This window comes from Podarcis melisellensis (assembly GCF_964234715.1).
Source record: "Podarcis melisellensis genome assembly, chromosome: 4".
Lineage (NCBI taxonomy): Eukaryota > Metazoa > Chordata > Lepidosauria > Squamata > Lacertidae > Podarcis > Podarcis melisellensis.
Window position 1 is genome coordinate 70,108,732 of NC_138531.1, and position 22,352 is coordinate 70,131,083.

Below are 22,352 nucleotides of genomic sequence, written 5' to 3' on the forward strand. Positions count from 1 at the left end.
CAGAGCCGCACACGGAAACGCCGTTTACCTTCCCGCTGGTAAGCGGTCCCTATTTATCTACTTGCACCCGGAGGTGCTTTCGAACTGCTAGGTTGGCAGGCGCTGGGACCGAGCAGCGGGAGCGCACCCCGCCGCAGGGATTCGAACCGCCGACCTTTCGATCGGCAAGTCCTAGGCGCTGAGGCTTTAACCCACAGCGCCACCTGCGTCCCTGTGACGAAAAGCATTACACATTTGCAAATAGAAAAGCTTGATTCATTAGATGGCAAGGTTATTCCTGTCTTCATTTAAACCTCTCTGAATCTGAAAGCTTTGTATTTTATCTCAGGCTTCAAAATTGAAGCCTGGCTACAGTCAGAGATCAATTTAATATAGCTGGCTGTTAGTCCAATCCTTGCATCTACTAAATGATTTCTTCCATCCGGCATTTCTGAGAGAACCTTTGGACACATTTGCTTGGACTGGTGGTTGGGACTGCAATCTAATAAACATATTCTGTTTATTAAATGGCAAAGGCCTGATTGCTCTGCCTCCATTTCAAATACCAGGGAGAGGTGGAAGAATATTAAAAGGTCGTGAGATTACGGTTGCAGTCTTATAAGCACTTTTTTCTGGGAGTAAGTTCCATTGAGCACAGTGGGGTTCATGTTGAAGTAAACACCCTAGGAGTGGCCTGTAGGTTCATCTTTGATAAGTACTTGCTCACTTACCTTTGGTTTAAAAAGCATGCAAGAAATTTAATGAGAACTGAGTGCACTATGAACACCTGTAGTGCTTAATGGTGAGAAGGTCCAGCAATATAATCAAGCTAACCTTCCCCTGTTTATTTATTGGATATCAGCCTTAGGTTGTGAAGGTTTTAAAAAGGTAGGAAGCATAACTAGTCTGTTTAGTTTCATGGTGCAGGTCCTATTTCCATGTTTTCAATTTTCAATCACAAGGGTGTCAATTTCATATGGCAAATACTTCTTATGAATCTGCCTTCCTCAGGTGACAATTAGATTTATAGTCTTAAAATGGCATAAAGGCATTATCAGGTTTTTTTTGTGCTCTGGAGCGCTTTCAAAATGGCACTACTTCTAGGTGGGATTCAATCACACAAGCTGAATTTCGGTTGAACAATGAAAATGTATCGGGCAGTCTTGCACAATAACTCCTCCCTTTTTTTGCAATATGGAAAATCTTGGAGAAATGCACTGGAAAGTGTGGAATAATGCTTAATACAGCATTGTATAATGCATTGTATAAGCTCCCCACAAACAAATCAGAATAAAGAGCTGGTATCAGCTAACCTCCCTGCCAATAAATCAAGATGATTGTTCAACAAGTTATCTGGAAATGACCTAGATTGCAAACAGATTCTTTTTCTTGAAGAAATTAGCATAGAAGTAAGCACAAAACATCCACGACATTCCACTAGCTTTCCAGAAGTGGCTTTTATGTCATGTGAAAGCTCAAATGTAATGCAGAATTAACAGCTGAGAAAATGTTGGGGTAACAGAATAAACTGCTGTGTGAATGCAGCCCAAGACTTCCTAGACTTGAAATGTCACTGGCACTCAAGTCACCAGTTTCTGCATCTCAGTTTTGTTTTGTTTTTGTTTTTTTAAAAACAAGGTTGCTCACAGGCATATCAATTTGCTTTCACAGAGCTCATTCATGGTAACAGCATTACCTGGGGATAATATCTTGAAGCTCTGCTTTCGAAACACAAAGATGAAATTTCCTAATCCAGTGAAAATTACAGCAGCTCTCTTCTATAAAAAAAATAGGACCAAGGATGACTTCAATTTCAAGAGAAAGCTTTTGCATAACAGTGGAAGAGTTTGTAACACACTAAAATAGTTGTTAGAATGTGTGTATGTGCTGAAAGCCTGAATCAGAATAGCAGCTAGTTCAAAGATACTGTGCCTGTAGGCATACTCCCGGCATTTATCAGAATCAGAACAGAAAAGGCATCAGGAACATACAGGAATGTGAACAGCGTCTTTCCCGTATATGTGGCAAAACCTGAATACAGAAGGGCCTCTTCTTCCTTCCCTGTCTCTTTCCGATCTGCAAAGACTTCCTAGATAACTCTAGGCTAAAATGTATCCTTGACAAGAAAGCAGCTCAAAGGTCTAAATCTGTACAGCCAAAACTCTGAAGCAAAAACAAATTAAGAGCCAAATTAGATGTGACGGTGGCAGTTCATCCATGTTTCTGGGCAGGTTTCCTGCTGAATCTCTACTCAGTGAGGGAAATGCCACACAATGGATGGAGGGGAAATCTGAACCCTTCCCCTGCCCAAATAGGCTGTTGTTTTCTTCTTGATCAAGAAGTATTCTCTGCAGCTTGTGTCAATTAAAAGCAAAGAAAAAACACAACACTACAAAATAAGGATGCCACAACACCTTCAAAAGGCCAAGGCAACAGCAGATAAAAATCCTATTTTATATTAGGCAACTCAATTTGTTTGACCCAATGTCCTACAAGGGATGGTCTGAAGCAGGGTTCGCCAACCTAAGCAGCCCACAGGAGTCGTTTGACCAGCTCACGAGCCACCCCCAAACTGAGCCACCTGCTCTGCGAGTCCCCCACACTGCACTAAACCAGCGCAGTGTGGTGCGGGGACTTGCTTCTGCGGCGCTGGAAATTGCCTCTGCGCAAACGCAGACACCAGAAATCGTGCACGCACGCGATCCAGCCCACAGAGCGATCTCCGCTGGAGTGAACCGGCCCAGACAAGGTAAAGCTTGCTGACCCCTGGTCTGAAGGCACATGAGGGAGACTTAAGCAGGTCTGGATCTGGTCAGGGCCCTGAGAGGTCACAGGTTGAGATCCATGGGTATGCCGCTTGGCATTCCATGATGGAAGAATGATGGAATTAAAATGTAAGAAAATATGATGATAAATGAATTTCTTCCAGAATGAAAGCATCTTGATCAGGTGACAGAACATCCAGACACTAACTGAGCTTCCTAAGCAAAGTAATTCTACAAAGTGGGTACAGCTACAGAGAAAGCTCTGCCCCACATTCCAACCCATCATTTTCCCATCAATGGTGTTTCAATTTAAATCTGATAAACCAACTTATAGCTTGATGAACCATTGTAGTACAGTGGTACCTCGGGCTAAGTACTTAATTCGTTCTGGAGGTCCATTCTTAACTTGAAACTGTTCTTAACCTGAAGCACCACTTTAGCTAATGGGGCCTCCTGCTGCTGCTGCGCCACTGGAGCACGATTTCTGTTCTCATTCTGAAGCAAAGTTCTTAACCTGAAGCACTTTTTCTGGGTTAGTGGAGTCTGTAACCTGAAGCGTATGTAACCTGAAGCATATGTAACCTGAGGTACCACTGTACTTGCACACATGTCAGCAGACAGTAAACATGCCATCCAGTTTGTTTTTAAGGAAGGGCAGGATAATGCCTTTATCTAAGCTTTGTGAGGATCCATTGTGCAAGGCAACAAACAGCACTGTGATGCTTGAAAGCCGAACAAAATTATGACTTAAACTAGGCAGGTGATTTCCAATAACTGGTCTTATTTTGCAGTTTAATTGCCCATATTTCATTTTCATAAGACTGAGTCCAGTTCAAGCTTGAAATCTTCATTATTATTTTTTGTTCAAGTGGAAAAAAATACTTCCTTTGTTCCTTTACACCTGTACAAAAATGAACATGTAACCACATCCACACTTTTACTGTAGTGCTCTATTATTCATTACAGTTAGATTAGTAATAAAAAGCTAGAACTTTGGATGGATTGGTGGGGGCAGAGTGGAGGTGATTTTCCTCTTGATCATTGGACCAGGTGAGTAGCAATAAAAAAATAATAGTAATGACAATGAACAGCCCATCTGGTGCCTATGTAGTTGGCATTCTCAGTTCATTTCTTAGTAGATACATTGGAATCATCACCTACAGGTGGCAAATATGTCTGCCAACAAGAATGCCAAGTTCATTCAGGTAAGGTAATTGCCAGCCTTTGGGCAATTAGAGAATTTAGTTACTAGGAAATTTGTGTCTGAGTTACTGCCCACCTGTGCTTAACTCCAACCTGAAGTTTCACAGCTATTGCCATTTTCAGTTTAAACCAGAAACCATAATTCTCAACTCACTTTTTAACATTATAATGTCAGTAATAATAATAATGTTTTATTTGAGGAACTTGAAATCTTGATCAAATCTATTTCTACAAGCTCTGTGTGTGTGTGTGTGTGTGCGTGCGCGCGCGTGCGCGCATGCTTAACGAAATTCAATTGCTATGCAGTGAACCCACTATTTGTTATTCCATTAAGACAAATTCAGGATATTTTCAGCAACACTGATACATTTGGGACACATAATGATTTCAAAGCAGGATTACAACTGACAATTAGTCCAATATTGGCTCCCATGTGGATTTCATTTTACCCCTGAGCAAGAGTAAAAAAAAAGTAATTACTATACTTAAAGATTAACATTAGTAATTTCTCCAAATTAATGTACATGAAAATGGTATTGTCTTCCTTATGCGATGGAAGCCTGAGTAATTTTTCAGCACAACTTGCAGTTTTTAAAGGGCTTTAATTTTTGTTGGCCTAAATCCTTAGCTCACACTAAAAGTCCGCTTCCTGAAATCATAACAGATTTTAGCTCTTTTAGTCTCATTCATTCCAGCCTTTTTAAGTGACTGAGGGAAAATATGCTAATAAGTAAGCAAGGGAGGCTTGACTTACAGTTAAGAAGATCAGGTCAGTGGACCATCTAGTCCAGCATCATTCTCCTAAAAGGGCCAACCAGATTTCTGAGGGAAGCCTGGACAAAGAACCTGAGCACAACAACACTCTCCAGCTTTGTTTCCCAGCAACTGGCCTTCAGAGGCATGGTGCCATCAATGCCAGTAGCCACTGATAGTCTTATCCTCCATGAATTTGTCCTTTCCTCTATTGAAGCCATCCAAGTTGGTGGCCATCACCGTGGGAGCAAATTCTATAATTTATGATGTACTTTCGTCACAAATCTTCCAATATTCTGCTTCACTGGATTTCCATGAGAGAAGGAGAAATTTTTCTCTCTCTATCAACTTTATCCACACTGTGCATAATTTTATACACCATGTTTCCTCTTAACCTTTTCTCTAAACTAAAAAGTCCCAAATGTTGCAACCTTTCCTGTTCACCTTGATTTATTTTGCTTGCCCCTTTTCTGGACCTTTTCCAGCTCTACAATAACCTTTTTTTTTAGGTGACCAAAACTATAGACAGCATTCCAAGTGCAGTCACACTATAGCTTTGTATAACTATAGCTTTGTATTATGATATTGTTGGAGAAGATGCAAAAAAAGTATCTTGCTGCCCCAGCTCAATCGATCCAGACACCAGTCCGATCTATTAAACTGTGTTTGTTAGCAATGCAATGTGGCCCATGAATCTCCTTTGCCAGTGAGGGAAATGGCAGGTGGAACAAAAGAATGTGGTAACTTTTATACTTCAAATTCAAGCAACGCACTGACTATTCAGCTTATTTACATTTCCCCACAGCATAGCACCATACCATAGCTAATGATCTTCACATTTAGCTTTATCTGTCCCCCTCCCCACTTACTAAGCATTTATCCACTTCTACTTCCTGTCCAGCAATGTGCTTTTGTCTGCTGTCAAGTGTCTGTATTACCCAGAACCCTTTGCAACGTACTGTGGCTTTATCTAGGTTTTCCCACAACACTATCAGTAGTTTTATTTTCAGTCATTTTCCTAATGATCCCTAACATGGAATTTGCCCTTTTCACAGCTGCCACATACTGGGGTGGAATCTACACACATATTAAAAAAAACACTGTAAAAATGCTTTTTTAAAAAGTTTGAAAAATACATTGAATTTAGCATAGCTCACTGTCACCATCTAGTGTCAGATTTGTATATTGCACTTTACATTTAAAACATTTTACAGTGGTACCTCTGGTTACGAACTTAATTAGTTCTGGAGGTCCATTCTTAACCTGAAACCATTCTTAACCTGAAGCACCACTTTAGCTCATGGGGCCTCCCACTGCATCACCGCCGCACAATTTCTGTTCTCATCCTGGGGCAAAGTTCTTAACCCAAGGTACTACTTCCAGGTTAGTGGAGTCTGTAACCCAAAGTTTTTGTAACCCGAGGTACCACTGTATTGACAGCTGTATAGCTGATTCCCCATGGGTTGGCATCATTGAAACTTACAGTTTAGACCCCACAAAGGTAGATGTGAAATTAAGAATTTTTTTTTGCCCCAGTGTTCATCACATTAGACTTGTTTTTCATTTTATTGCCCATTTACTCCATTTGGAGTTAGCTGTACAACTTCATGTTTGTTTCGACCCACCCTGAACAATTTTGTTTCATCTGTAAACTTGGTTACCTCACTATTCAGTCCTAAATCTAAATCATTTATGAACAAGTTAAAAAGCACAGCACAGTCGAAATGCTTCTCAACGTTACCTAATAGAATATATTCAGAAAACAATCAAAAATTTCTGGGGAGAAATGAGGGGTTTTATGTAATTATGTTATACAACCAAGGGACGCATTAATGCTCAACAGAAGCTGTAATCTTTGTTCCCTTTCCCTCTGAAGTTGTCCTATTGATTTGAACGAGACAGCACCACAGTAAGCAGGCTGAGAACTACTATACAAGTCAATTTAAGAAATCTCATTAACTTGAATAGGCTTGGGCTAAGACCACAAACATTTATTGAGTCTGTGTAGCTAAGCTTCTGCTGTTTTTTTCCTTTTTGTATTGAAGTGGCTTCTCAGTGCAATAATCATTGCCTGTCCTAAACAACTTGGGATTGCTCCATTCCTGCACTCCCTGGGCCCAACTAAACATGATGTGGAAGCCCCTAGATTTCTTATTCCGAAATGTAACTTTGGGAGTGATGCGGATTGGGATTGCACTGTCAGAGTAGAGCACTGCAGCCCTGCTCCAAATTTCTCCCTCAAATTGCTTTTAACTGCAGAAGAGAAAACATACAGGTAAGATAGAAGTACTTCAGTGTTTCCCAGTGTGTACCAGTGTTGGGAGGGGATATAAGGCTTGCCAGCGGTCACTTGGAAGGGGCTAGAGGTGAATGTGTCGTACAGCTCAAGAAGTCAAAGCAGTAAACAGGGATCAGGAGGACAAGAGGCAGGCTGCAAGGTTAGGCAGATAGTTGGGTTCCAAAGGTAGGAGCTAAAGCAAGACATGGGAGCATGTACTCAGACGCTTTTGTGAGTTTCTCAGACTAAGGGATAGGGAGCGGCAGATATGTCAATTATGGTTTCTCATTTTTCCAATGTTAAGATACATTCTCAACAGTTTTTGTGTGCTTCTGAAAGTCCTGATGGAAATATGCATAGCTTTCTCCTCCTATACATATTTTGTGTGCAATTTATACACACTTTTGGAAAGCAATGTTTCGTAATATGTATTTTTATGTTATTTTCATTAAGGAGTGCACTGATGCACACACTTTACCGCATTATATACCACATTATATGCATTACTTGGCTTGAGCACAGCATCGCAAAATTCAGATACGTGCAGATTTCAAAGGATAGCTGTGCTTTAGTTGGCATATTGTTTTGGAAAATGTGAATTTTGTAAGTTTGCTTTTACATGTGAACTGAATTTAATTTCTCCCTCATCCCTACTGAGGAAGAAATCTTAAACAACAATGCATACAAGGCCAATAAGACCCTTATTGTTTTCTTGGTTCACCCTGACCATAGGTCTGTTCCAATACATTTTGCTGCCTGAAGCTGAGCACCAAATGGCTTCCTCCATGCCAGCGTGCTGCATAATACTCAAGACCATTCAAGCTATTAGGGCACCTGAGGAGGAAATCCTACAAGTCCTTCTCCCCTCCCCTCTCGGTAGTAAAAGATTCTACAATTAATTATCTGCTACTTTTACATGACACCCTAAAACAGCTGTCTGAGGCATGCACATCACTCTGCCTCATGATAAGACTAGCCCTGCTGTTCAAGATGCTGTTCTCATCTATTCCAGGCCCCCATCATGTCTAAATCATCCACCAGAATTCTACTTTATATTTGTATGTGCTTTCACATTGTGAAAAGCAGTTACGCAGTAGACTGTCTGTTCAGTCCAACTTTTGACTGTTAAACTTGGTGGTGTTGTTGTTGTTGTTTAGTCATTTAGTCATGTCCGACTCTTCGTGACCCCATGGACCAGAGCACGCTAGGCACTTCTGTCTTCCACTGCCTCCTGCAATTTGGTCAAAAAACTTGGTGGTACATTAATCCAATAAATTAGAGAAGGATTGCAAAGGTATAAGACAAGCTTGCACAATTTGTGGTCCACCAAGCTGAATGTAACCCATCAGCCATCCTCCCATCCCCAGTTTGCCAGATGCATTGCAACTTCCCAGAGGGGCAGCAAAACCATGAAGTTGATTGAGCCTTTGGCTTCTTAAATCACAAGTTGTGTAGTTCTGACGTAAGATTATCAATGGTTTGCCTTCGTTCTTTCCCACTTTTGATACTAGATACCAATGAGAACTGTAGAAAGTGGAGTCTGCCAGGGACCAGTATTGGGACCTGTGCTTCCTAACTTGTTCACAAACAATCCGGAGGTGGGATGAGCAGTGATGTGGCCAAGTCTTGGGAACTGCCGTTAGGAGTGTAGGAAGCTGCCTTTGGTCCATCTTGCTTAGTATGGTCCACACTGACTGGCTGCAGCTCTCCAGGATCCCAGGCAGGGGTCTCTCCCAGCTCTAGCTGGAGATGGTGGGGATGGAACCTGAGACTTTCTGAATCCAGAGCAGGTGTTCTACCATTGAGCTGAGGTCCTCCCCTAGCTCAGGACTGACTGCAAGTACTCATTTTAGGTGGCAACCTTCTACACAATTGTGCCTAGCTTTCAGTGGTATTCACCTGTGCACACCTGTGGTCAGGACAATAACCTAACCAGATAAACCAGTGACATCAAATCACCTGAAGGTAAGACCCTAGATAATTCAATAGCCCTTTTTCTTGGAGGACCATCCTCCTTGTTTCTCTACCATTTCTCCGTCTGCAAGGGCAAAAGGAAAGACTGGAGGATGAGTGTTGCATGGCAGCCTTTTCTTTTTCACAACTGAAGCAGCAAATGCAGTGGTAGCAATAGTTTGCTGGGTAATAATTGCTTAGAAAATCTTCTCAACTTTTCAAAACACATGGGCAAGGCAAGGTGGGGTTGCAACAGAGGAAATCCTAATTCACAGATATTCGCAGATACTGTGAATTTATTCCAAGGAGATGCTTAGGCTGCAGTTCAGGCCCCAATTTAGAGTGAGCAATAACCATTCAAACCAAATGATGTGAAACTACTTCAAAAAGACTCCCTAATGAACATAGGGAACCTTTGAGCAAGAGAGCTAATGGGAAAGTGCTCGTTCCATTACAACACAGCAGTGGAGATAGTCTAAGGTTTTGCTTACACATCAGATTGGGTAGGTTCAACACAAGACGTTTCCAAGAAAGCTGAACTGTTCGATTATTGTTCCCAACCCTTTTACCCAGAGTGACTTGGGAGCAAATAGTGCTAACAAACTGCTTTGCCCCACAAAAGTCCTCACAGTGCTTAGAAAGTATTGCAAGGAATGGGGTGTCCTTAATAGCTGTCACCTTGCTGTAGAAATGGTTTCCCGGAGATGCCTGTGAGACTTACTTCTTATTGAGCTTCTGTCAGATGCCAACGATGGGGCTTTTAAAGGGAGCTTTTTCTTATTCTGTGTTGTGCTTCTAGGTACAACACTATTTCATTGATTCTGTTGTTGGTTTTACTACTGGTTTTATTGCATACTAAGCTACTATAGTGACTAAAGTGCCTGACTAAGAACAGGAAACCTGGTGTCAAATTCCCCTCAACTATGAATACGGATGGATGGACCCAACAAAGTCCAGTCAACCCCAGTTCTCAAAGGGGATGGGAGTAAGTCCTATTCAGGGGAAATCCTTAAAAATCAACCTGGAAAAACTTTATTAATATACCGTTTAAAACAATGGGTAGGGTGTTCAGAGGGTTGCACTCTGTCTGTCACACCCCATTTCCCCCCACCCCTTAAACCCACATTGGGTTCTATTTATAGACCGCCCTTCACCCAAAGGTCACAGGGCAGAAATACATAACATTCAAACCACAGCTAAAAAATAAGATGACATAAACACTATAGTTTGTGGGTTGCTGGAAACTACAGTGCCCAGAATTATTTGAAGGGGAAAATGGGCTCTGAGTGTGCTTTAAAAGTACAGTGTGTAAGCAGACTTACTGTATATTAAAATAAAATAAAATAATTCCTTCCAGTAGCACCTTAGAGACCAACTAAGTTAGTTATTGGTGTGAGCTTTCGTGTGCTTGCACACTTCTTCAGATACACTGAATCAGAAGTCACCAGGCCCTTATATACAGTGGGGAGGGGTATTACTCAGAAGGGTGGTGGGAATGGGTGGTTGGCTGATAGGTGTGGTAAACGTGATGACAACTGTTAACAACTGCAATTGGTCTTACAGGAAAAAGCAAGGGGCAAGATGGCGAAAAATAGCTTTATCATGTATAATGAGATAAGAATCCAATGTCTCTATTCAGAGCAGGTCTCTCCATGGTTTTAAGTTTATTGGTTATTATTATTCTTGTATTATTGCCTACAGACAGCCACTCAATCTCAAACAAACATACCTGTAACTAGAATTATATTAAAATAAGGCAACATAAGTTCTGAATAATAAAATATCAATGGAAAACCAATCCTAAAAATCCAGTTTATCACATTTTACCCAGCACTGGCTATTGATAAATGCTAATATATCCCTTGCTGTATGGTAGAATATTGCCTCCAGTATCAGAATCAGCATGTCCCTGAATGCCAGTTGCTGGGGAACAGGACTGGGAAAGTGCTGTTGAACTCATCTCTTGTTTGTGGGATCCTGATAGATATATGACTGGCTATTGTACAGGCAGAATAGAAGTCTGGTGTAGCAGGGTTTGTCTTATGTTTTTATGACATGAATGTCCAAGCTATCATGGAGCAAGAGAATTAACCATGGGATAATTGGATCTTCTGAATGGGCTCTCTCCTGAGACTCAACGAAACAAACTTTCAAATGTGTTTGAGCAAAAGAAGCAGAAGGTGCTTAATATGCTGTCCACCCCCAAAAAATCTTATAAATAAAGTCTGGGTGTTTTGCAAGAATCATATAAGAAAAGGAGTGAGGGACAAAATACTTTGCTGTTGAAATTGTTGACAAATGTGTGTTGTTAATGTCACTTTGGAATCCTGATCTTACAATTTTGGCAACCATTCTGAAATTTGCAGTGCTTTCAACACATCTTCGTGGAAGTTACAGCTATGCAAATTCACATTCTGTATTCTTGCAATATCCCCACTGTTGTGTGATATGTTAACCTTCCACATTCCTTTCACATGCCACCCCTGTTTTATTTTGATAGTTTAAGCTTTTATGCCAAGCACTTTTCACATTTGTAGGGAAAACATGAATATGCAGGAGCTTAACCATCTGCACTGTTGCAATAGTTTAGTAGGGATAGGAAAGATTTATGGAAAGTGGAAAGGGCACTGGAGCCAACTCCAGGGGGCCGTGGATGCTGCGGCACCCAAAATAATATATTTGTGGGGCTGGGCCCCTACGAAGTCAATGGGCAAAGTTGAAGCCCTTTGTTGCGGGCACCCACAATCTTGGGCACAAGATGGCACCTATGTGGAAGGGGCAGAAAAGCCTCCGATGTTTAACTCCGATCTGGAGTTAAACCCAGCCTTCCCTCTTCCCACTCAAATTTCTCCTCTGCTCATAATAGCTTGATGCCAGCCCTTTCTTCTGCTGTTTTCTCCTCCTTCCTATTTCCTTCTGCTTTTCTAAACTTGCTATGTTGCAAGGAAAAAGAGGGAGACTGTGTACAAAGGCTGTTTGGGCATTTCCATCATGAACTGTAACAAGTGTCATTCATCTGTCATGGATGCTTTAGCTGAGATTCCTGCATTGCAGTGGACTACATGACCCTTGTGTACCATCCAACTCTAAGATTCTATGATTCTAACTGTAATACTTTATTTCTCCTCACTAGGGATGGGCAGATTTGTCCATTTTAGTTTTCTTGGTTTCTCATTTTTCCCAACTAAAATCCAGTCTTCCACAATTCTGTAGTGATTTGCATTTAATCAAATACCAATTAAGTGCAAATTTCTCCCAATAAACATATTTTTCTATGCAGTTTTGCCTCATAGACACATTTTTGCACAGCATTTCCCCCTAATATAATGCATTTTGCCTGTTAGTTTGACAAAGATATGTACACTACATTAGCACATGCCTTTTTGTACAATTAAGTGGCTGGAAAGTACATTGCAGGATTTAAGAAATGTCGATATCATAGGTTGGTTGTGTTTCAGTTCCTCCACTGTTTTGGAAAGTGTGGGTTTGCTAAGTTCAGCTTTAAAAGTGTACTCAATCATATGTATCCATTATTCCTACTCCTGACTCACTTGAGGAAAAACACAAACACACGCACATGCACACACTCTTCCAAGAAAGAAGCTAACAAGCTATTCTGTTCTTAATGGGTGCAATAAAGACTTCTGAGCATTCTTTGAACCCCTGGGATATATATCTCCCCTACTCCTCCACAAATTTAACAAGTAGATTTTTTTTTGTATGGGGGATTCCATTCTGAATCAAGATGTGTGGGTTTTTCTCATCACTGTAACCCTATATAGACACTACAGCACCTACACAGAACAACACAGAAGCAATGAGTAGGGCTGTACTGAACAGCCCTGGCCCCGTATTCTATGTGTAGAGTGCAAACATCTTCCAGGAGGGGGACTTTCACATGGTCATGAATGTTTTAAGACAGTGATGGCCGAACTTGGCCCTCCAGCTGTTTTGGGACTACAACTCCCATCATCCCTAGCTAACAGGACCAGTAGTCAGGTATGATGGGAATTGTAGTCCCAAAACAGCTGCATTGCAAAGTTTGACCATTACTGTTATAAGACAACCTGGAGCTCTGGTCTTTCTCAGCCACATGGTTTCAGGTCATGTGGAAACCTTCAGAGAACATGGCTACTCAGCACACATGAGGTGGTTACACAAAGCAATACTCTATACTTCAGCTTTAATGCTGGCGTTAGACTTGACTTTTCCATCCACACACTTCCATTCTTGTGAATAAAATATGGACACGCAAGAACATCAGGTCCAAGACTACTACATGACCCTCTGCTACATGCATAACTGTGAGTCAGCCATGCAAGCGTGAAAACATCTTGCATTTTTAATTCAAGTGAGCAATTGGCTATACTGAAGGAATGGATGTGAAAACAGACTCATCCACAATTTGAACAGGGAGATGAATTTTCTGAAGAAATTATTTCCTTGGGCCTTCAAAAACACCTCTGAAAATCATGATCCACCTGTGGAATGAGCTATGTCAAAAGTATCCCAGTTTGCCACATGTAAAGCACTCGTTCAACATTTTGCCTCCTATGTTTTAACAGTTTTAGTTGGGTCCCCAGTGGTACTGCCATATGGTATTAATCTGTTTTATACTTTTCATAGTCAAAGCTGGTTGGAAGGTGCCAAAGGAGTTGAAATTATGCAGCCCAGTTAATATAGTGCAGGCTGAGTATGCTGTTTCACTGCAGTTTATGGCATTTAAAATATTAGACTGCAAATTAATGCATTACACCTTTCATACTAGTATTCTCTAAATCAGGCTGGCTATACCCATAGCTTGCCCCCCCTGCTTCTAAAAATACATTAACAAAAACAATGTAATGATCAGCACTTTCCCCTGATGCTCAAATATAGGCTAATGCCTATGGAGTAATTAATATTTATGAGCTAAATGAGTTCCTCTTGTATCCTAAATCATAAATATATAGTACTGGAAGCTTTAAAAAGCAAACCATGCAAGCATAAACTAATATAATAAATAGGCATTTACACACATTAATTGTGCATGTTTGTCAAATACAAATATATTTTAGTAAAGCTAAATTAATCTCAGCATTTTCCCCCCTCTTGGCATTAGTACTGATCTGTAGCTAACTCCGTCTTAGCTACATGAGTTTGATAGGATCCAATTTTTCTAAGTTTCCTCTTGATACACTCTGATCAGCAATGCTGAACTGTCAATATTCCAAGTACCTCATTTGGACTGCAAACTTTCCCAAGTTAATGGAAATATGGTTAGCAGTGCAAGAAGAATCAATGAGTCATCACGATCATTTCCCAACTATTGACTCTACCAGATAGTATAAAGGTACAGAATATAAAGCACAGGGAGGTGGACTCTGCTCATCACAGTTCACAAGGGTTTAAAGTGTTGAGTTAACCTGGAAATTGAAATGAAAGGTAGTCATATTGTCCCCTTCAAAATAATAATCCCCAAATCCATATTCAGGGCAATATCTTTATTTGATATGCCATAAAATAGTAAGTAAACTTTTGAGTTCTCCAGAATTCTTCATCATGCTGTGGTAAACAAAGCAAGGGAGAGGTTTGATAGTGAAACCATGAAGTCTGCATTTGCCCACAGCCAAAGATGAAATGTGAGAAGAGGTAGCAGACATTCAAATAAGGCTCTAGGGATGTCCACGTTACATTCAGTGGGTGACCAATCTGCATACCCATACATACAAAAGGAATTTTTCACATATTAAAGTCAATAATTATACAACTTCTTTTCCTGTTGATTTTAAAAATCACTATGGTCACACTCTTCGTATAAACAGTTCTACAAATAGACAGAGAACCTCTACAACATATTCAGTGTAATGTGTGAACAAGTTTCAGACACTACATACTTAAGACTGCAGGGAAAGCTTTGGTCACATTCAGGTTCCCTTACACCAGTAATGGGGAACCCGTGGCCCTCTAAGATGTTGCTGGATTGGAACTCCCATCACCTCTGACCATTGGCCATGCTGGCTGGGGCCAGCATCTGAGATGGCCACAGGTTCCCCACCACTACCATACACCTTTCCACTCCATATCTCCCCATCAAGCTGTTGGAGCTACCATAGAGTTCAAGGTCAGTTGGACCCAGAAATTTAAAAAATGTAGACATGCTTCACTCCTCAACTGTTGGTTAAACAATTAGATATAATGGCTGGTATACTCTTTTCATGTCATATTACATCTTTGCCTATTTGGGCATTAGGAAATGAATTTAAAGCTTAGTTCTTCAAACTGAAGGGAAAGCTATTTTTACACATAATTATAAACACCACAACAAAGTCCCAGTAATTTATCCCAAGTTGCTTTTTATGAAAAAGGACCAGAGTTAGGAAGGGGAGGGGATGCATGTCTTCACAGAAATCAATCGCTGTGCAGAAACGGCATATGCTGCTACAAAGAGGTTAATTATTTTTGCATATCAAGATTTCAAAAGAAAATAGACAAATGCACAGAATGCTAAATGGGATTAGTAGATTAATGCACAGATGAGAGGGGTTCTAAGCAAAAAAACACACACCAAAAAACAATCCTACAATCATTCAAAATGATCAGACAAGAATATATATAATATTACACCCTGATAAAAGAAAAGACTCGATTTGCTTTTGTCAGTGTCAAAGCTCTGGTTATCGTTTTTCTTCAATACTGGAAATTTCGGGCTTACTAAGGTTGTCATTAGAATGTCAAAAGAGATAAGAGTAATCAGGGTTTAATTTGCGGATGGAAAGGCTTCAGGTGACACTAACATTTTCAAAGGCACAATTTTCAGTCTGAAAAACTCATCAGTTCTCTTTCTGTGTTCCTCATCTAGTCCTGAGTTCACACACAACGGCCAAAAGCACTGAATAACAATCACTCAAGAGCAGGGGCTCATTTGGCCTATTGATAAGTACCCAAGCAAGCTGAAATTCAGACCTGAAACTTGAACACATATATGCTCTAGGGCAGCCTTTCTCAACTTGTGGGTCCCCAGATGTTGTTGGACTACAACTCCCATCACCCCTAGCTAGCAAGGCCTGAGCTCAGGGATGATGGGAGTTGTAGTCCAACAACATCTGGGGACCCACAGGTTGAGAACCGCTGCTCTAGGGGAAGGATCATAGCTCAGTGACAGATCAGATGCTTTATATGCAGAAGGTCCTAGGCTCTCTCCTTGGCACCTACAGTTTTAAAATTACTAGGTAATAGTTGATGTGGACCGTCTATTTGGGACAATGCCAATAATGCCCACCCCTGCTGCAGTTAAGAGGGCAACCATGTGGAGGCCACCCTCTTTGCTGACTATTGTGGGATTTTTGGTTGTGTGGGTATCACAAGAGCGGTGACTCTGTCTGGGAGGCCACACAGATCAATACACGTCTTCCAGTTGTGGCCTATATAGGCACCTGATCCCAGTGGCGTAGCATGGGTTGTCAGCACCCGGGGCAAGCCAAGTAATTTGCACCCCCTAACCCGTGGATTTGCGCCCCCCAAACCCATGGATTTGCACCCCTAACCCCCAGATGTTGCGCCCAGTGCGGCCAGCCCCCCTGCACCCCCCACGCTACGCCACTGCCTGATCCATGTTGGGGGCGACTCCCCAGCACAGTGTTAACCCACCAGGTTCATATCCGGCAGCATACCTGATGTGGCATACATGCCCAGTGTCTTAGCCAGCCTACTCTTACATGTAATCAGTAGAGCTGTGGCCTAATTTAGCCCATTACTCATCTCCTCTGTTCATTTTCTCAGTCTTTCCTACACCAGCCCCAGATATCATGGGCCTGTGACAGCAAAACCTGGGATACCACTGCCTGTCAAAGTAGATAATGATGGAGTTGATGGGCAGCTGGTCTGACCTGTTAGAAGGCAGCTTTCTGTGTTCTTGTGTGTGTTATAAACCAAATGATGCCATATCTAAAGCAGGTGAACAAAATGTCCATGTGATTTTCTTTGGTTTCTAAGAACACAAGCCAGAAAAAAGTTAATTTTCCTTCAGTTCGCTCTTCAATCACATTCATGGCCAGCACCATCTGGGAGGATGAAACTCCTGAAAGTTTTACAGGAAGCTTGCCAGCTGACTGGTCAATAGGTAGTGGTGGCAACAGCGGCAGCCAGAAGGTTGACTGGCAGATTAGCAGGCAGGCAACCACACCTCTCAGTCTGCTGCCTGAGCCACATATCTCTGTATAGTTCATGGTAGGTCACATTGATTTAATTGAATTTAACATTATCAACATGTTTGTGGACTAAACCTTGGGCAGATAGTGCCAACACATTTCACTTTTATTTATTATAACCACAGTGAACTAAGAGGGAAAGTGGAATGACCCTATTACTAAGCTCTCCAAAATGTTTCCAAACTAAGAACAAAAAGTACCAAACCCAGCCTATTTAAAAAAGCAGAATGAAGACAATTGGACTGAAGTATTTTTCATAGATTTTTTATATAAAAAATTATTTCTTATGAAAGAGAATGATTGGCAAAGGAGCATGTTGGCTGGCACAATGGTCTAATTCTACCACCTGCCCCCTGCCCTCCTAGACAAAATGTAGTGGAGAATGATAACCCATATGAAGAAGAACTCTATTTACTTCCCCAAACCACTGTGTTTGGAGTAGCCTCAAAAAACAATGCACCGTGATAGGAAACTTTTGGTCAAAATAAAAGATTTCTCATGTCTTCACCTCTGCTTTCTGGACATTCACAGCTGCCAGGTTGCTTACTGGGTTAAGACAGTTTGTACATATAGCATCAATCCTGCACTGGCTGTCACTAACTTTCTGGGCCCAATTCAAAGTGATGTTTTTGACCTAAAAAGCCTTAAATGGCTCAGAACTGCAATACCTCAAGGACCACCTGGACCCTGTGATCATCTGCTGAGGTCCTTCTTTGTGTGCCCCCTCCACAAGAGGTCCGGAGGGTGGCAACGTAATATTGTTTTGTTTGTTGTTATGTTATGCATTTTTCTGTTGTATGCTGTAAACCACCCTGTGATCTTCAGAGGAAAGATCACATAAAGAAGGAGAGGAGATTGGTTCTGTGCCAAAAGTTGGGGAGTCAAAAGTTCACTTTGGGAGACATTCAAAGCCACAGAGTGACTCAGAAGCTTAGGAAGTCCCTGATCAGCCTCAAGGCACCTTGTTAATGGTGCAAGCTGATGTTTGGATCACTCCAACTTGCTTTGTTATTTAGGGGTTGCCTGAAATTAATTCCTTCTAACCAGCAACATAGTCTGCCCACTAGAGTTATGTGCTCCTCACAATCCCTCTTGGCAAAATTCCAAATCTATTGTATAATCCTTCCACAAGTGCTTGATTGCCTGAAACACCACAGTCCTCCCCTGGTTTTCTTTATAATTCTTGAGTGAGCTAATGGATAGATTATGACACTCAAGCAGTTCGTGGAGAAACAGAGACTAGCAGACCAGACACTGGAAGCCATTGGTCTCAATGAAAACAACCCTCTTTATTTTGCCACAATGTGCATGGTTGACTAGGAATTAACTTGGAACTGTTTCCTGGAAGATGTGAAAGGAAAACAAACAAACAAACTAGCAGGACTAAGGCAGAACATCCTAATTAATCACATCTAAATGAGATGTTATTTATTTATTTATTTTCAATGATGCTTTGTTATCGCCTAAATTAATATGGGAATGTGCTTGCTCTGTTGCACTGCTTAAATGGGTTCCTGACAAATTCAACCCCCTGTGATTTTCTTCTTCTTTACTTTCCTTGTGCTTTATTTCTATCAAATGTAATATACAAATCATTACACTGCAGTGATAATGGAGCAGGGGGAGAAAGAACTTCTGTAACGGGATTTAGCTGTGCTGTAATCCTAGATGTAACCAGTGCTATTTTTCTATTAAAAGAGGTGTTAGAACTCACCATAAATACCTCCCTTGTTCTCTTGGAACTCACCATGAATGCCTGCCTTGACTTCTGGAACACCTACAATAAGTATTAAGTGCCTCTGAGAATGTGCAGCGTGTTTTTTCTTCAAAAGCATGAAAACACAGCCAGTCCCACAAATCAATGCAGCGGATAGAAGCATGCCAGAGCTCCAGCATCTCCCAATGTAGATATTAAGCTCTGCATGCATCACACCAGAGATAACTGCTGACTTTGATCTCCATATGCAAAATAAGGATCCACTCCATATATGTCCTGTTTGTGCTGCCTCCCTCTGTGCATTTACAAGAGTGGGGTGATGCTGCCTGATCCTGCCCTCCAAAGCCTGACATGAGGAACCTGCTCTATTGGAGAAGGCTCATTTTGTGATTTAGAAGATGGCATTATTCTGCTGATCAGTAGAAGTTGGTGGGTAGTAACCTGACCTCCTATAACAGGTGTTGCTGGGACTTACTGGGAGGGTGATGGCAATGCAGCAACCAAGGTGCTACCAGATTAGCTCCACCTGCCACCCACTGCTACCACTCGTGACTCTCTCCCTCCCTGTGTAGAAGCAATTCTCCAGGCTTTCAGGCAGAGGTTTTTCCCATTGCGTTCTATTGGATCATTCTAACTAGCGATCTTATTTATTTGTTGCACACAAAGGTATCCCACCTTTCCTCCAAAGAACTCAAAGTGGTGTAAATGGTACTTCTCCCCCCCAAAAAAAAAAATTATCCCCACAATAAACCTGTGAGGTAAGTTAGGCTGAGAGTGAGTCACCCAATGAAGCCTAGTTTCTCAGGATCTAGTCTACTGGGACCTCCAACATGAAAAGTATTTGCTGTACAACTGAGCTAGGGCCCCTCTATATTTAGATATAATCAGCACCTAGAATGATGATGATAACAATTTATTTTTTCTACCCTGTGCATCTGACTGGGTTGCCCCAGTCACTGTGGGTGGCTTCAAATAGAATATGTAAAAACACAACAAAACATCACAAATTAAAAGCTTCCCGACACGGGTCTGCCTTCACATGTCTACAGAATGTCATATGATTATTTATCTCTCTGACATGCAACGGGACGGCGTTCCACAGAGCAGGCACCACTACCAAGGAGGCCCTCTGCCTGTTTCCCTCACAATGAAGGAACCACCAGAAGGTCCTCAGAGGTAGACCTCATTTGGGGCCATTTAGGGCTTCAAAGGTCAACAACACCAACACTTGAATTGTTCTCAGAAACATACAGGGAGTCACTATAGATCTTTTAGGACCAATGTTATATGGTCTGTCTTGTTGCGATCCAACCTTAATCTGTTAACCGCCATCCATCCTTCAACCACCTCCAGACACTCACACAATTCATCTTGTATGTTTAGGGAAATTTGCCATGCAAGAGTTTAAAAGAGTTTGTTGTTTTGTTTTGCCTATGGCTTGCAGAGATAAACTGCACCAATTTCATTTAGAATCCATATAAAGGGATAGCATAATATAGCCAATGATGCAAAATCTTCAGCCCATGTCTCCCTATGATTCTACATATATAGCAGAATCTCATGATTCTTTTGTTTCTGTTTCAGAATCTCATGATTCTTTTGTTTCTGTTTTTGACTCTTCTATATAGGCTAATAAAATGAACCTCCCAATGAATCCTACACTGAAAAGTAGTGTGATGTGCTCTTATTAATGATGAATTCAGTTTTTAATATTCTGTTAATATGAATTTAACTTTGCAATTTTTGGTATTCTTTTATTCACTAAAAAAAAATCTTCAGGAAGAAATGGCACACTTTATTTAAAACAACCATGAAAGACACTTCTATTTTTATCTGTACTTTTTATTTTAAAAAGAAAAAAAAAAGCAATGTGGCACTAGCTGAAGCATAAGATAACAAAGGTATTTTATGTAAAGAGAGCAAATAATCAGATCTGAAACTGCTCATTAAGAATCCTGATGACTAGACAAGGTTTTGTAGAAAGTGAGAGATACCCAGAAACAGAACTTGGTAGCCATGGAAACAGATGAATAAATCTGATAAAGAGTTTATAAGAACTTCTACATAGGCGCATGACAACATGCCCACATGTTCACTAATATATACATACAGACAGTATCTGGATCACTGGAACTGAGACCCTGTTTGGCAAAGATTGATAGCTGTGTACAGTGCAATGAAGAGGAAAAACATAATACATCTGTTTATCTACATCAAGCTGAGAGGAGCAGTCAAACAATACGAAAGGTGTGTGGCCTTCATGGCATAGATTAAGACTGGCTGGGACTGTGTGGAATTTTTTTTTGCATAGAAATCTGAAAGCCGAGCAGCAAATATTGCCTTAGATTTTATTTTCGCACAGAAATCCATGTTATGAAATATTCATATACGTAGCCTGTATTTTGCTGAAAAGCTGACTTGAGTGATTGCACCTGGTCTCCATTGAGCATAACCTGGGGCGGGGTGAGCGTGAGTTGCATGTTTCTGAGTTAAGGTAAGGTCAAAACAGGCAGATTCTACTGATATGTTACACTACCTTGAAAGAGAGAGAGAGAGAGAGAGAGAGAGAGAGAGATGGTTTCATGTGCTCATCTTTGGAAATAATACAAAATGGGGAAGGGTAAGCGCATGCTAGAGAAAAGCATGCCTAAATCCAGTTACTGTACATAAAGATGCTTGTGAAAGTTGTGGGGTTCTGGGCTTGATAAAGTGATATGGGTATGTGATGTTCAGAGTCAAACCCTACAAGCCCCCAAATTCTTCTGTGGATCAGATTAAAATCTGAGCTGTACCCACTACTAGAGAGATCCCCTTAAACTTGTAATCCTGCCAGCTCCTGTATGTATGTAGGCTTTATTTGTCTTCTTCCCAAAATCCTGCTTGGGAAAGGGAATCTGTCCATAAGGAGATGGTTGCATGATTAGAATATATTTGTGGGAATAATATACCTCTAAGTGGTTCATGTTTCAATGACCTGCATCAAGCTTTCACCTTTTTGTCAAAAGGAAATGCGTTCACCTTGACCAGAAGCGTGTGTGCATATATAGTGTGTGTGAGAGAGAGGGAGAATACGTGCAACTCCTTATAAACAAAGACTGTCCTGGTCCTTCCAATATCACAGAATGTTCCACATGCACAATAGGAAATAATATTGATGTTCAAGATCCAACCTGGATGGCTTTAAACGTGGATTAAACAAGTCCATGAAGGATAAGGCTATCACTGTCTTCTGCCTCCATAGCTCTGAATAGTAATGCTTCTGAATACCACTTGTTGGAAACCACAGGAGAGGAGAGCTCTCTTGTGCTCAGGTCCTGTTTGTGGGCTTCCCATAGGTATCTGGTTGGCCACTGTGAGAAGAGGATGCTGGACTAGATGGGACATTGGCCTGATGCACCAAGGTCTTCTTTTTATATATTGGTCACACAGAGCTCTCTGCAAGTATGGCAGTCAGTATATACATTCTAGAACTACCGAGCCAGGACATATGCATCTTCATTCTGATGTGTTTGAAA